The sequence below is a fragment of the Canis lupus genome, chromosome 38, assembly GCF_048164855.1.
Source record: "Canis lupus baileyi chromosome 38, mCanLup2.hap1, whole genome shotgun sequence".
Taxonomy (NCBI): Eukaryota; Metazoa; Chordata; class Mammalia; order Carnivora; family Canidae; genus Canis; species Canis lupus.
This window is the reverse complement of record NC_132875.1, coordinates 11,294,891-11,311,196: the sequence shown is the minus strand read 5'-3', so window position 1 is coordinate 11,311,196 and position 16,306 is coordinate 11,294,891.

Sequence of the window (16,306 nt, the reverse complement as noted above, 5' to 3'; positions counted from 1 at the left end):
CCTGTTGATCAAGGACTCCTAGATTTTCATTTTTAATATGAACATCTCTCCAAGCTCCAGATCTAAACATTCTTCTCTTTCTATGTTGTCTCCTCTTCCATGTCTTACTCTAATCTTTCCCTTAGAGAAGGAATTGTATCATGAGGGAAAAGATCAGATGAGACGGTTTCCCCAGTCTAATTGTATTGTTGGAGTATGGAAAGGCAGTTATTTTATTTTATTTTGTTTTGTTTTGTTTTATTTTATTTTATTTTAATTATTTTATTTTATTATTTAATTATTTTATTTTATTATTTTATTTATTTTTATTTATTATTTTATTATTTTATTTATTTTATTATTTTATTTATTTTTAAAAAATATTTTATTTTATTTTAATTATTTTATTTTATTTTATTATTTTATTTATTTTATGCAGGTGGGGGGTGGATGGGCAGTGGCAGAGAGGGGGGACAAGAAGACTCTGCCCTGAGCACGAGCCTGAAAGAAAACTGAATCTCAGGACCCTGAGATCATGACTTGAACCAAAACCAGTAGTTGGCAGCTTAACCAACAGAGCCATCCACGTGTCCTGAAAGACAGTTATTTTAAATTGACAAGTATTTGGGGGTCACTTGTGGATTTGGGTTATTCATGTTATCTCCAAGTGTAAATTATTTTTATCTGAAGTGTACCACACTTTTTATCTCTTCATTTGACGCTTTAAAAATCATTTAATGAAGTTGCCTTGGGACAAAATACAGAATCCAAACATCAATTAATAATCAAATACAAATACAGTCAAGACAAAAATAGCATAGGGATAAAATACTGTGCTTAACTATATGTTCTGTCAGTGAAGATGATATTTGATAAAGAGAGAGAGTTCCTGATATTCAGAGTTATGACAAAAGTAGTCAGAAGTTGGTAGAGCTTCTGTGTGCACCATACAATCCCATTCAATGAGCACTTGACATGAGTTTCTCAGTGTATTTTCCAAATGGGATTTTGAATGGGATGAACAAGAGCATTCAATTTTAAGGCTGTTGTTTCTTTCCTAATTCACTGATTAAATAAAGGTTCTCCAACAGAAGAAAAATGATCAATTATCACTCTCATTTTTCTATTTCATTTTTCCATTATCATACCATTCCAATTATTGACAGAATCCTCAATTGTAGATTCTTTCATTCAAAAGATATTTATTTTGAGTACCTACTAGAAAGAAAGAGAAAAAGAAAGAGGGATGGAGGAATGAAGACATAGAGAGCTGAATAGAATATTTTCCTTGTGTTTAAGAATCCCAATCTAGTTGCTAAATGATCTCTGGTCTTCCTTCAGTGGTTGAGATCATCTTGATCCCTTGTTCCAAAATTGCTATAACCTTCAGAGCAAGGGAAAGTAACTGTTCCTCTTGAGATTTTTGGAAAAATTCTGCCTGTAGTCAGAGATTTAAAAAGACCTATCACTTTGTTCACGGGTAGCATACCCAGTTGGGATGGCTGCTGGTCTTGCCCAGACCTCATACCTCATCGGACCCAAGAATGGAATCTTTGTCTTATTCCCACACAAAGATTTCTGCTTTAACTTTATGTTCGGCAATTCCCACTTCACCCAGAGGTATGGTTCTGACCTGTTCTGCAATCCCTTCAAATGTTGGAGCGTTGCCCAACCCCAGCCCTGACTGCAGGATCACCAGCTCCCATGGCCTGCCCTTCCACGGGCTTTCTGCCTCTGTTGATGGCCTGCTCTTTTTCCTGGTCTTGGCATCAGCAAAGCCAGGCCACCCTCCTAACAAACCTCCTTTGCCCTACTTTCCTGTCCCTGGAACTTACCAGACTGGCACCCTCTCCTGGATCTTTCTAGTCTGAGGGTATGCAGAGCCAGGGAGAAGGCAAACAGTCCTCCAAAGCACTTAAGGGAAACATCAAATCAGAGTAGTTGCTGGGACGCTGTACATCATATGCTGTAGAGAGATGACTGGTTCCCTCCAAGAGCAGGCATCTGATAATACCCAATTTGGTTCATTTTCCAGCACTCTTTGCCTGCCTCGAATTGCAAAGTTCTGATCCTGGTTTCTTGCGGCCACTGCAAGTGTGTGGAAGGGGACTCAAGAGAAAAATGGGTGACAAACAGAAAGAAACCATGTGACAAAACTGAAGACCACTTGCTCCTCCAAAGCAGCTTGAATCTCCCTGCCTGGGCTGCCAAGTGAGGGATGTGATTAATGAAGAGATGTCAGGGAGATAATTCTTCTAGCTGGGAAGAGTGGGGAAGGATTTTTTTTTTTTTAAGAATTATTAGACATGAGTGGAAGGAAAGCAAGAAAAAGGAGCTTGTCATGGTTGTAAAGGTGCCAAAAAGAAATAGTTGTGCCACCACCAACCCAAGCAGCAGCCCCACCCTACCTGCATCTCCCAGCACCTACCCCTTGCTGCTCTTCCGGTGTGGCTGCGAGCTACCTCCCCTGTTATAAATAGCAGCACAGATGTTGACAGAAAAATGCTCCCTTAATTACCATACAAACTGCTTTACTTGAGTGAACCGTTTAAAGCAGCCTCCAAAGGAAGTTCACTCAAGCAATTCCGCAGATTACAGCTAATGAACAATATTTCCTCGCACCTATTTAGTGCTCATTAAAATGTAAAAGCCTTTCATTTTAAACAGACGCACAATAAATAATTCCTCTCTCCCTCTCTGTCTCTGAGCTGCCAGGATAAAAGCAGAGAGGAGAGGGAGCTGAAGGGGCAGGGCTGGCCTGGGAGTGGGGGGCAGGAAGGGAGGCCGGAGGCAGAGAAGGAGTGGGGTGGGGGTGTGGAGAGGAGATGGAAAGGAGAGATCCAGGAAATAGCTGGGGGCTCATTAGTATCCCGGGAAGCCACAGCTTGTCTGGTCGGAGGGATGTCTGTGTTTGGAGTTCAACAGACAGATCCCAGGACCCACTCATCCAGCACAGGCAGCCAGCCATGAACGAGAACAGCAGACAAAAGCTACTGCAGGCAACCCTGGGAGACAGAGGGGCCAACTCAGGCTAGAGCTGGGGGTGGGTACAGCCCTTCCAAAGTGATAAATTAGGAGGGCTGTGCTTCTTTGGACTGTCCCCTGTTGATTTTTTGTCCTTATTTATTTTTAGGCCTGAGGTGAGAAGATGAATATCAGATACACCAGAAGAGGCTACTTGTTGCAAGTGGAAACAGAGAGAGAGGATCAGAATGTGTTCTTGTTCCTGCAGGGTCTCAGGACCACCGTCTTAGTACTTTGATCACATGAGGTATACAGCACAAAAGATGGAGGCATTCTTTGTGTGTCTGAGTCAGTTGGAAGTGGAGATGGTGGCAAATAAGGTAGATTTCTGGAGGACGGTGTCTGTTCCTTTTGAGATAAACAGCAAAGGAAAGTGGACCAGGGACTGGGGGAGATATATATGCCTTGAATGGATTGAAGAAACCTCTGCTTTATACTAAAAAATCTTTTCCCCTTTAACAGAGCTGTTAATCCCAGAGATTGGTGGGGCCAGAGTAATGGAAATGTTAGTGGTGATGCATATATAGTGGGTGGAAAGCCCAAGAGGATCCTCTATCACCAAATCAGCCGACACAAATGAAAGTGACAAAACAAGCATGTCTCAATCTTCCAGGATCAGATGTGTAACATTAAGTTGGCTTAGTGGTCAGGACTGATCGAGATATTTCTTTATTTTTCTTTTTCTCTCCTTTAAAACAAACCGAAAACAATGAACAAGGGATCTTGATTCTGATTGTCTTTCTAGCCAAAATAGATAATAGACTTTTTGACTTTTTTGAGTGGGCATGAAAATGCAGAGAAATCGTCGTCTCATAGGAAAACTAACTGAAAACCACCATCTTTTGTTCTCGACAGCATGCATTTATTACACCAGTATTGAGTGTCAGATATTATGTCATGTGCAGAGGATACAGAAATGAATAAAAGATGTTTCTGTAAGGAGCCCAGACGTATAAAAAGTCATTACGCCGTTATAGTAATATGGACAGAGTGCTGTAGAAGCTGAGACAGGCCAAATATTCTGGACCTCTTCCCTACCCCTGGCGGGAAGAGGTCCAGAATATTACATGAAAACTTGACATTTTATAACTGTAACTGGCAGCACTATTGTACTTTTATCCCAGAGCTCAGCAAATACTTGTTGATTCTTGGTACGGTTTCATTCAAGGAAACTAAATGTTTTTTGGGAGGCAGTTATAGGGAGGCAAGCATAAGGAGAAAGGGATGAAAGGGTACATTTGAACCGGTTCCCATGAGCATGAAGAAGAGAGTAGGAAAGAAAAATTAAATCCGTACTCAGTTTTTCACTAAGGTCATTCGAAAATGGTCTTCAACACCCATCTCATTTGCTTTTTTTATGCCTGCCAATTTAGTGTTGTATTCAAAGTGATTAATTAGTTTGTAGTGAAGGTTTATTAGGTAATCTTTCTGTCAATCAAAAATCACTAGAGTCTCAGGCCAGAATAAAGAGCACCCAGAAATCTTCTAAGGAGGAGGAATACATCATTATTGTATTAAAAAATAGGCACAATCCTAAAACTTGAGAATGTATAGAGGAGTTAATGTGGATATTATTAAAGTTGACATGAGTTATTTGGCCCTCTTGAATATTTATGGTTTATTTTCTATTAGGATAAATTCATTTCCAAAGTATGAACCAATCCTTCACATTTTTCTGCACTACTGATTCAAACAGCATATTTTCACTTTTCTTCTCATTCAGGACCATAAAAATGTGGGAAACATATTGTGACAAAGTAAAATACTTGCTTAAAGCTATGTTATACTTTAAACCAAGGTAAGTCGAGGGAATAATAATATTTCTAGGAATCAAAGATATTTCCCCAGTTAAGAGGACGTTCACATTATGCTACTCTCTAAACAGAAGTTGCATTTCCTAAATAGTAGACCATTACTTGATATATATTTTTCCTCACATGTATATATAATTAATTTTAATTTATTACCTTTAAATAAAAGTTTTACCACAATAATTTGCTCCCTTTGCCATCCTTGAAAGTTCATGTCTTTTAAAGAATTTTAGTGGCAACCCAGGTGGCTCAGCGGTTTAGCGCCGTCTTCAGCCCAGGGTGTGATCCTGGAGACCCGGGATCGAGTCCCACGTCGGGCTCCCTGCATGGAGCCTGCTTCTCCTTCTGCCTGTGTCTCTGCCCCTCTCTCTGCATCTCTCATGAATAAATAAATAAAATCTTAAAAAAAAGAATTTTAGGAAAATCAGTAGTGAATATCATTCCTTAATTTCTGTGTTTATGTGGGAATAATTATGTAGTTGTAATAGGCACTGTAGATAGTGAACAAAAGAAAACTATTCTTTGGGGCTTTTTCATTTGCATTGCTAGATGTTTTCCTTTACTCCTCTACCAATTACAAAATTAATAGATCTCTTTCTCCTAACAAATATTAACACAGCAAAGGAAAATTCTAATAAAGAGTGAGAATTCAGTAACTAGTAAACATGATTATTCTTAACTACTTCTTACTGATAAGACAAAAGTGTACTTAACCTAAATAACTTTTAACATTGAATTGCAAACTGCAGTGGAGTATTGCTGTTAACATTAGGAATATACAATTCTTAAATGCTAGAATGTTAATATGGCATTTCAGTATCATTTGTGCCTTTCACTTGACATGTTGTTCTACCTCTTGGAGTTACTGTACATTTCTGTGGATGTTATGGATCAGATTATCTGAAATATTGCACAAAATACTTTCTCAGAAGAAAGGTCTTAGGCTGACCATGGGAACTAAAAAAACCTGATAAATGAGAAATGTATCTATCTATCTACCCATACATACACACACATTGTTTAACTGATATAGATCAATAATCCATAGCCAGAATTTTGTCTTTAAATTTTCTAGTTAAGGACCAACAAACGGTAAATGGCATCATATCAGAAACTCTGGAATATGGCTTCAATCACTTTTAAATTCCCCCAAATGCCTACATTTTAAAAAGAAAATATATTTCATTGATTTACAAAGCCCATATAAATATAGATATGGTTTGGCCAGGGAATTGTAAATTTAGTCTTAGGTGGGTTTCACATTCAGCCTGAAATGAATCTGCAGAGAGAGTGAGAGTCTAAGTGTTACAAATTCCGTGGCTCTAGGGGAAATATGTTAGAGATCATTCTGAAAGTCAGCACTGCCTAAAAAATAAAAGACAAAAAAAAAAAAAAGAAAAGAAAAGAAAAGAAAAAAGAAAGAAAGAAAAAGAAACACAAAAACAAAAGAACTCATCCCACATTGTGTTCAAATGACTGTTGTCCCCTCAAACAGCAACACTTTAATTTAATATTTGTTATATTTGCCCTTCCTTCTGCCTCGTGGATTTTCACAAAAGCAGTGTGGAGCCATTTAGAATTATGATTTTATGTATGTGACGTGAAGTGGCAATCCAGGCTGTCTTGGTGAGTTGAACGAAGAACGAGAAACAAAAATTGAGCAGGCTATCTTACTTGTCTCATTTGCCAGGCCCCGTCATAAAAAAGCAAATGAGTTGTTTAGTTGAGATCCTTCAGAAAGATGTAATAACAGCGTTTGGTCCATAGGCATGTGGGGGAGAGGCTAGCCCGCATGGCCCGCGCTAGATGGATGATGCTGATGGCCAGCAAACACACACATCCTGCCTGAATATGAACAACAGATTTGTCAGTGTGTGACAGGCTGACAGCCCAGCTCCCAGCTGCTTGTCCACTGTTGTTATATCAGTACCTTGTCTAAGTATTCAGCAAAGAGGCAATCTGCTTCCTCCATTCGTGGGAGGCAGGTTGCCAGTTAAAAAACAAGTATTGGCTTCGGGCTGCAGTGCCAGAACGCATTGAAAAGATGCAATTTAAACCCTTGTGTGCTCCTCCGGCAACATATCACAGGCCTTGGAAGTTCAGTCCTCCAGATTAGAAATGTAAAACAAAGAAGATAACTCAAAATGAGATCCGTACTGGCAAAACATTGTAATTTGGCCACCATAAGTGTCTCAGCGGAACTTGGTTATGAAAGAAATACGTGCTTGACTGGAGCACTCTGTGGGGCCCAAGCGAAAGTTTGCTCCACGGTTCACCATTGCAGTGTTATCTGGGGAGAAGTTGAAAATGTGTCAGTGACGATATAGTCTAGCTCACAAAGCCTCCAGCACTGAAGATGAGCGTTAAAAGTTTTGATTTTTCTGCTAGTTGGGCTGTGTTGATACGGTTGACAACCAATAATGAAATCTTTAACAAGGTAAAAATGGTAGAAATACATTTTTCAAACTTCATTCCAGTCATTGTCAAGACTAAAACTTTTCACTATAGTTCTAAAATCTATAGAAACAGATTAGGAAAATTAGAGGTAAAGTCCCTAAGGAAGTGTCCACGCTATTTTTAAAAGTCTAAGAGAATGAATTAAATATCTTATGTTAAAAGGAGAAAAGTGGAAGAAGCAATGAATTTCGGGGGAAATCACCAATTTGTTCTGGATACTGTGGATGTACCAGAAGTTAGAGCATCACTTGCTACTCCGAGCAGCCTGATTCACGGCACGTGGGGCCATCTCCCCAGGTTGAGTCTAAGGAGTAAGAACTCAAAAGGATTTACACCATGGTCTTTAATGGCTCCTTCAGAGCTGTTAGGCCTGTCAAGCCATTAATAAGCAGTATTTAAGAGTCCCTAAGTACACATTTGCACAACTGTCCCCAAGGACTTGGGGAAAGCTATTATAGTTTGTTGGATCAATAATTATCATCGTCTCATTCAAGTCCACTGCAAAATGAAGAACTAGCTATGGGGTCTTGTGGCATCTTTGGTCCAGGTCACAGTGTAGTGGTGTAGGTCTTGGTATGGTTCAGATCGCTTTGCCCTCTGCTGTCCCTGGAGACCCAGGCCCCACATACCATCTGTATCCATTTGTTTTGCCTGGTGGAGGACTCAGGAGTTGCCAACAGCCTTTTAAGTTCAGGGGGGGACCCTTACCAAATCCAATCTTGAATCTACTAAGAAAATTTACGTCTACCTTAAAAAAATGAAAAAGTAATCACAAGACTATGTTAGGAAGTAGCCATGAAAATTTGGATAGAAGTGTTGTGCATATTTGTTTCTGCTAAAACTTACCAGCCCAAATATCTAGTCCTAGAAAACTCGTTGAATAAGTTATTATACACGTACTCAAAGGGACACTCTGTGGCCAGTAAAAACAGTATTGTAGGAGACACAAGAAAACATTCCTGATATTCTCGAGGGAAGTAAAAAAGCGTCTTACAAAACCATATGTGAGTTTTTTTATTTAAAAAATTAGGTACAATGGATTAAATGATGGGTAGATGGATGGATGACTGGCTGGGTATAGACTACACTGTCAAAAAAATGGATGTAAAAAAGCAGGATACAGGAAATGTTTGTGTTCTTTATGCTTTTCTGTATTTCTGAGCTTTTTCTCCACACTGATGTGGTGCCTTTTCTATTAAGAGAACATACTATTAAAATAAAAAGCTGTCAACAGTAGAGGTGAATATTTAAATGATGAAATTATCCCATTTAGTTAATTGCTGCTCTTTTAAAAAAATTTTTGTGAGATATTTGTGATAGGCACAATGTAAACAATATAATACGGAACAGCACAAATTAGAAGCCTCAGATTGCCTTTTACTTTTTGTTTTTTTATTGTAAAATACGCAAATGTTTTCATGAGGATTCCAGATATATATACCAAAGGTCATTTTTGCTAATTATGTTAGGACGGGTTCTTTGAGCCCATTTCAATCCTCCAAGTTTTTTTCTTTGAGCCATCAATGAATTGTTATTTAAAAACTATGATGGCTTTTCTCTTATCTCTTTTTTAAAAATGTGTTTTAGCTTACAAAAGCTAGGAAGTCATTTATGAAAAAAGCAAACACGTCAATAGTGTCTCATCCTTTTTCTAGTTGCCCACCTGAGACAGTGGAAGAACCAGCCTCCTTTCAAATTTTCCCCTACATTCATTCAAAAATATATATATACAAAGTCTTTCTTCAGAGAACCAAAATAAGCTTCTAATAGGAATACTATTCTGCGTAACGGCCCCATCACTCAATATATCATGCACGCCTTTCGAAACCCAACCACATACACCCTTACATTATGTTCAAGAGATACTTAATATTAAATGACATATGATTTAATTTAATAGTTTGTTGGTGGATACCAACAATGACTACCCAATGGACGGGTATTCAAGTTGAAACCAGTTTATGCTATTACAAACAATTTTGCAATACATCTTTGTACTTATATTAATAGGTACCATTGCTTTTGTATCCCAGATGAGAAATTTGCCCATTTTGAATTTTAGAAGATACTGCCATATTATTTTCAAAAATGTTATAGCTCTTCACCTACAGTGTGGGAGAAAGCTCGTTTCCCCTGATATTTGCCAGCACTGAGCATTACTAGTTCTTCATTTATCTGATGGATAAATAATGGTACCTCCTTGTTTTGATTTGCATTTCCACAACTACCAGTGAGGCTATCTTGATCTCAGGACTCTGTTTATCTTAGGAAGCTCCTATCTTATACGCAATTTAGGATGCACGTGCTTAGTCTTAAGCTGAAAGCCAGCGACAAGGTCTATTCTGCTCACCACAGGTGCTCCAGTGACTGGCCCTGTTCTTGACTTTAATAAACACTCAATAGGCATGTGTTCAGTTATTTAACTGAGTGCTAATGTGTACATGATAGTCTTAGAACTTCTTATATTGGCAGGAGAAGGTATAAAATGGTATGAAAACATTTTTAATTATTTACCCAAAAATATTTGTAAAGGCTTCCTAGATCTATATTCCCATTTGGATGTTCCAAAGTTACCTTCATTTCAACATGTCTGAAATTCTCTGTCTTCTCAAACGAATCTTGCATTGCTACCCAACCAATGGCCCAACTTGGAAAACTCAGATTCCTTCTTGTATTTCCAACAGAGTCTCTGCTTACTTTTCATATGTCACCAAGGCTTGTCTACTCATGGTCCTAAATACCTCTCGATTTGGTTTCCTATTCTTGATCTAACATTATCTCTAACTTAATTTAGACACTTTCCATTTTTAGACTATTCTATAATAGCTCCAGAAAAAGGACATTATTTTGTCTACTGCTGTTATCCCCAGCATTTAAATTCAAGACCCACAGACTGTATGTACTTTATATATTTACTCAATGAATGCATAGTCTCTTAAATGTGCTCATTCTCTTTTGCACTCACTCAATCCTCCAGACTACTGCCGGGTTTATTTTACATATTCATTATTTATTTTTTAAAATATATTACTTATTTATTCATGAGAGACAGAGAGAGGCAGAGACATAGGCAGAAGGAGAAGTAGCTCCCGGCAGGGAGCCCAGTGTGGGACTTGATCCCAGGACCCCAGGATCATGATCTGAGCCAAAGGCTGACACTTAACCACTGAGCCACCCAGGCGGCCTTGCTAGGTTTGTTTTAAAACAGGAGTGTGATGATGCATTATGGTCTAGTGCTGAGGAATGAGGGCAGTAGTCTGTTGGTTTTAAACCCTAGCTCTATGATTTATAGTGACCGTTGGCAATTTATTTCAATTTCCTATGCCTCAGTTTTCCTATCTTTAAACTAGAAATACTGCAGTACTAACCATAGAACATTGTTGTGGGAGTCATCATAAGGATGAATCATATTATAACGCATGGAGCATGGAGCATAAAGCCTTGAATAGAATATATGTTTTCTAAGAGTTACTCATTCTCATAGTCCTGATCATCATCATGATTAGCCTTCACCCTCTGCTTGAGAAACCTTACTGACTCTCACTTCCCTCTATTTACAGAAAAGAGGATAAAATCTAGTCTTCTTAGAATGGAAGCCATAGTTTTTCTCTGCCTGCTGTCCCTTGCTTGACCTCCATCACCATCTTATGCCACTGCTCTCCAAATCTCTCCATTCCACTCTTACCAGACAATTTGTCCTTCCTAAAAATAGAACGTGCTCTGACAATGCTCCGCTATTGAGATAGGGAAACTTGAAGGACCCCATAAAAATCCTTTTACTCACTTTCCTGCTTCTATTCTTGCTAGGACCTGCACCCCACCCCAATGCCACCCCCGCCACTTTACACATGCCTCATAATGCAAATAGTGTATATCCTCCTTATAAGGGACAAGGAGTTAATTTCTTTAGGATAGATAACAACTAAGGAAGGACCAACCTGAGGAAGCTGTTATATGCATATTCCAGAGCACCAGTACTGCCTCAAGTAACGACTATTCTGTCCTCTAGTTAACAACTGTCAATAAAAGATGGAAACCAACCCCCAAGGAACACAGCTCACCTGCAAGGCATGCAGCTCAAGCCCTCTCTCTCCCTCTCCCTCTCCCTCTCTCTCTCTCTCTCTCTCTCTCTCTCTCTCGCCTGCTGTCATCTCTTGAAAGTGTACCTCTTGCTTTAATACACTTTGCTGCTTCTGTTACTTATCTACTGGGCTGCATGTCTATCCTTGAATTCTTTCTCATGACAAGACCAGAACCTCTGGCAACTCCTTCAAGTCTGGCTGAGTCAAGGCCCGAGGGCTTAGGGTCTCCCCAGTTCATCCAACAACAGTGTCAGCATCAAATAAAATAGCAGATACTATCACGAAGGTGACAAAAAGAAACACTGAACATGACATTTTGACTTGTTTGCTGGCCACGGTAATGTCTCTTCTAAAGACAAAATAAGATAGTATTTTGTGTATACTACATTTTCTCTTGAGATGTCATTTTTAATTTAGAATTATCCTATTTGCCATAGCCTCAATGTTAGGAAGCTCCAGCCAACTGTTAGGAATTAACTCTACAATATACACATTAAAAATACAGTTGGAGCTGTCATATAGTATTTCTAACATAAGTATTTCCATTTGGATGAGGGCTTAAAGAACTTGAAAATTCATTCTATTTATTTATTTTTTTAAAAGAGATTTATTTATTTTAGGGAGGGGTGGGGGAGTGCGGAGGGAGAGGAAGAAAGTCTCAAGCCGACTCCCGCTGAACATGGAGTCCAACAACGACCATGTAGGGCTCAATCTCATGACCTTGAAATCATGACCTGAGCCAAAATGAAGTTGGATGTTCAATGGATTGTGACACCCGGGGCACACCGAAAGTTCATTTTAAAAGAGCAACTTCACACTCTCCTGCTTTTATTTTCATGATTCAATTGTCAAGAAAAAAATAAATATTCTCTAGAATTAAGAACAGTGGAAAAATCACAAAGCTTTGTATAAATATAAAAAAAATAATATGAAATGGAAGAGAATTATTTTAATTGCATGGTATTAACTAGGATTTTAGGGAATATTGTGTGTATCACATTTCAAGGCTACCCTGGTACACATGAGCACATTTTATGTTAACCAAGAAAACTAAGCATTAGAAATGATACTGTTTTTAACATCCTAGATTTTAGGGCGATGTTCTGTAAGCAGATATGAAGCCTATTGAAGTATATTTAAGATCTCTCGTTTAGAGTTAAGTGGAAGAAGAAAAAGCAAAATTGTCTTTGCAGATGTTGAGAAGGAATTCATTGCCGGCAATCATCATTTAATATCCAGTGCTGACTTTTTGAACAAGTGCTTTCTCTAAATGATAAATCAAATGAGTTGGCACTAACAATAATCTCTTAGAATATGAATGAGAAAAGCGAGAATATTAAAACAATAGAAACATTAACATAAAAAATCAGCCATTATAGCAAAGAACAGCAAAGGAAATTGGGAAACTATTTTGAATTTTTTATGGTTGATGTTAACAGTTCTACTATGGGAAGTATTGTGTAAAAAAAGCCGAAATACAGATTGAGCTGTAAATATTTACCCATTTAGATGTGACATGTGGTATATGAGTTGTTAGTATCGCTGTAACTAACATTTGAAATGAAAGGATGGAGAATTTTGCCATTTAAAACATAGACACCCAAAACAATAATTTTCTTAATACTATCTGTCCCATGTTCTCCACTGATGAGAGAACCTTCTAAATTTTAATAAGCATGTATCTATTTTCCCACTTCCATTTACACTCTGCGCCCTCCATCTCCAATGTCTACTCCTAGCTCTGCGTACAGAAGGCTTCATTTTCTTTAAAGTTCAGTGGAAGAACTTGATCTGCTCGAATCATCTCTACATTTTGGAACATTGATAGCTTTACATAAAACCTTTGGACATGCGTCATAAACGCTTCTGTGCGGAGTTACACATATCAATTTTCAAATTGTCTTTACGTGATGTTACTACATTTGATGTTTGCTACAACCGTTTTAGGAAGTGCAGGGTGACCCCAGAGGGTGGAGGCCTAGGGGTCAGGAGGTGAAAAAATTCTTGGGGGCAGAGCAAAGGAGATGGACGTTGACTGCACCTGCCAGGGAGCACTGGGCCCCACAGCACTGGGGAGACTGGCTGCCCCAGGCAGTGGTGGGGGTGTAGCGAAGTGGGGGGATGTGAGGAGGCCTGGAAACGTCTGGAATTGGTCTTTTTGGGGGTACCTGTGCCTGGGGGTAAGTAGCCCACTGGTCAGCTAGGGCTTATGGATGTTTTGGGGTGGGTCCCCTGATGGGCCTGTTTATAGTCATCCTGGTGGCTACTATGGGCCCTTCTATCTTACTGGGGTTTCCTCGAGTTGGTTGCCTAAAAGGGGCCTCTACAGAAAGCAAGAGCAGGAAAAGGGGTACATAGGGGCTTCCAAAGATTCATACCGCCCAGGCCCACATAGCGTGCCGAGGCCAGGACTCTGACCGTGAACGGACACTTTTTCTGGAATACCACGTTGCATCTCAAAATCTTACCCTCATCTTTCATGGTTGGGTTGAACATCACACGAGGGCAAAAAGAACACAAAGTTAGCTGACTTCTCTCAAAATTTCCAAATCCTGGCAGGTTTTACACTGCTGGATAACCCTCGATGTTGCCCACACGGTTTTAGAAATATGCCAAATTTTCCCAGTCATTGTTTACATTGCACATGTATTCAGATCTTGTCATGGGTAATCAACGTTTCTCCATAAAAGTGGCCCTAGCTAGCCTCACTAAATAGACGGATTGCTAAATTACCAAGGATTCAGGAACGCGGTTAATAGCAGAGCATTTTCATGAACAAAATTCAGTGAAGACTCAGCTGCCAGGCAGGACTGGCACGGGTGTGCCAACAAGAAGAATGGGGTTTCATCATCATTTTTGTTATATGGTGATTCCTCAAACCAAAGGAGGAAATGGAAATAATCCTAAACATATCCTGGCAGAGTATGTTAACATAGGGATTAAAAAAAAAAATACATTGCTTTCCATTATTCGGGGGAGCATCCGAATGGTTTCTGATGTTGAAGTTTCTTTCTCCTCCTCGACAGGGCTGCGTGATAGAGAAGTGGCTTTGATCCCTTTCTTTACGTTAATTCTTTTTTTTTTTTTTTTTTTTTTCCCAGACAGAAGCCTTTTTTGTTCCCAGCTTTGGTTTTGTTTTTATTCCTATTATTAAAGTGCTGTTTTGCTACCAGCTGCTTCTTTTCAGCATTTATGAGGATTTGGCTGTTATTTATTTATTTTTATTTCAGTGGCGGGGAGGCCAAAGTTCAGTAGCAAGGGGTCCATCAGACTGTATTCTGTGGGTTGATTATGCATAAGGCAGACCCACACCTTGGCTCTGATTCCGGCTTTATGGGCCTCCTCTTGTCTCGGAGCCTGTGGAAAGTTGCATTCTCAGTACCTCCCAGAGTGGGTGTATATAGCAGGAGAGATGAAGGCTTTAGGCTAAATTGCCAAATCCTATATTTGTACACCAGCAGGCAATAAGTGAAGAAGCTTAAGCATTGCATTCCTACCGTCTGAAGCCTGCAGACCCTGCAATCAAACACGGAGACCATATTCCAAAACAATTGTATCCGATGACAGCTTATTATGGAAAGAGTCAGTTCCACTAAGGATGCTTGCCAATAAAACAAAGTGAAAAACAGGATCTCTTCATAATTTCTACTTGATGAGCCACAATTTTGGAGATGATAGCTGAGCTCTTATTCAGATTTCAAAAACCACTTTGTGGACTTATGGACCACTCATTCACACGGGGCCCGAGATGGGGGTGTCCTCGGCAGGCAGCTAGCTGCATCAAGCAGAGAGCAAGCGCAGCCCTGTGTTTGCTAAGCCCATCCCGGAGCCTGCCCAGTGACCTCCACCCCAACCACACTGACATCCTGAAGATTGAGTTAAGCACGAGGTCCAAGCAGCAGCCGGAGCTAATGGTTTACCTCTCATTTTGGTGTTAAAGTTGGGATTTATCATCCTGCAGAATGATTTTATAGACACCTCTGAGTCAATCCTTTATTTCTAAATCAGAACAACACCGTTACCAGCAGGTTTGACACCAGGTAAACTTGTGTAAAATGCCAGCTGGCCTCACTAAAAGATTACACTCACTGGAGGGGATGGGAGTTAATGTTTTCTTGTCACCTCTGGCAGACGTTTTGTTTACAGATTTCTCTGAACTTTCCCTCTTAGTTAAGACACTCGGCCGGAGGCAGCCCTGTGTGGAATATTTACAGTCTTTCCCACCGCATTTGCTTGAAAAGGTATTTTACCTTAAATAAAATTGTGCAAACATCTATTCTGCTTTTGGCATTCTCAAAAATTTGAGGCAATTTAAAGCATCCTTAGCTTTTGCATATGGCCTTTGGGCCTATAGAATTTTTTTCTCATTCATTTATTTATTTGGTCAGTTAAATTTTAATTATGGGTCAATTATCATTGTGTACAGTGTCATGAAAAGTGAATACTTACTTTCTGGGCCTAAAATAAAAATAAGGCAAAAAAATAAAAATAAAAATAAGGCTAGAAGACAGATACAAAGTAAATGATGAGAGAGCTATTAAAAACTAATCCTAATCCCTGCCTCAAAGAAAGTTAAAAATATTATTCTGTGTTAATCAGTGCTTTAAAAAGGTGCATAAAGCTTATAAGGGTAAGACTGGTAGCAAGAGATGAGGTTTAATCTGATTCTAAATGTACAGAGATTCCTGGGAAATCTTTTTAGCCAGACAAGAGGAAGGGCGTAGGAGAGGAAAGGGGATGGGAAAAACCAGTATGTGTACATCTGTAAGAAGGGACAGTCACTTGATGAAGGGTAAACAAGAAATTCCAGAAAAGTATCAAGAAAACTTCACTAAAGGTTTGTATGCTTAAGTGTCTTGACATTACTCTCCTTCTGTGACCAACACTTTTGATGTCAGTAAGGGATTTTGTCACTCGAGTTAACTTCTTTGATTGCCTTTGACTGTCAAGGAC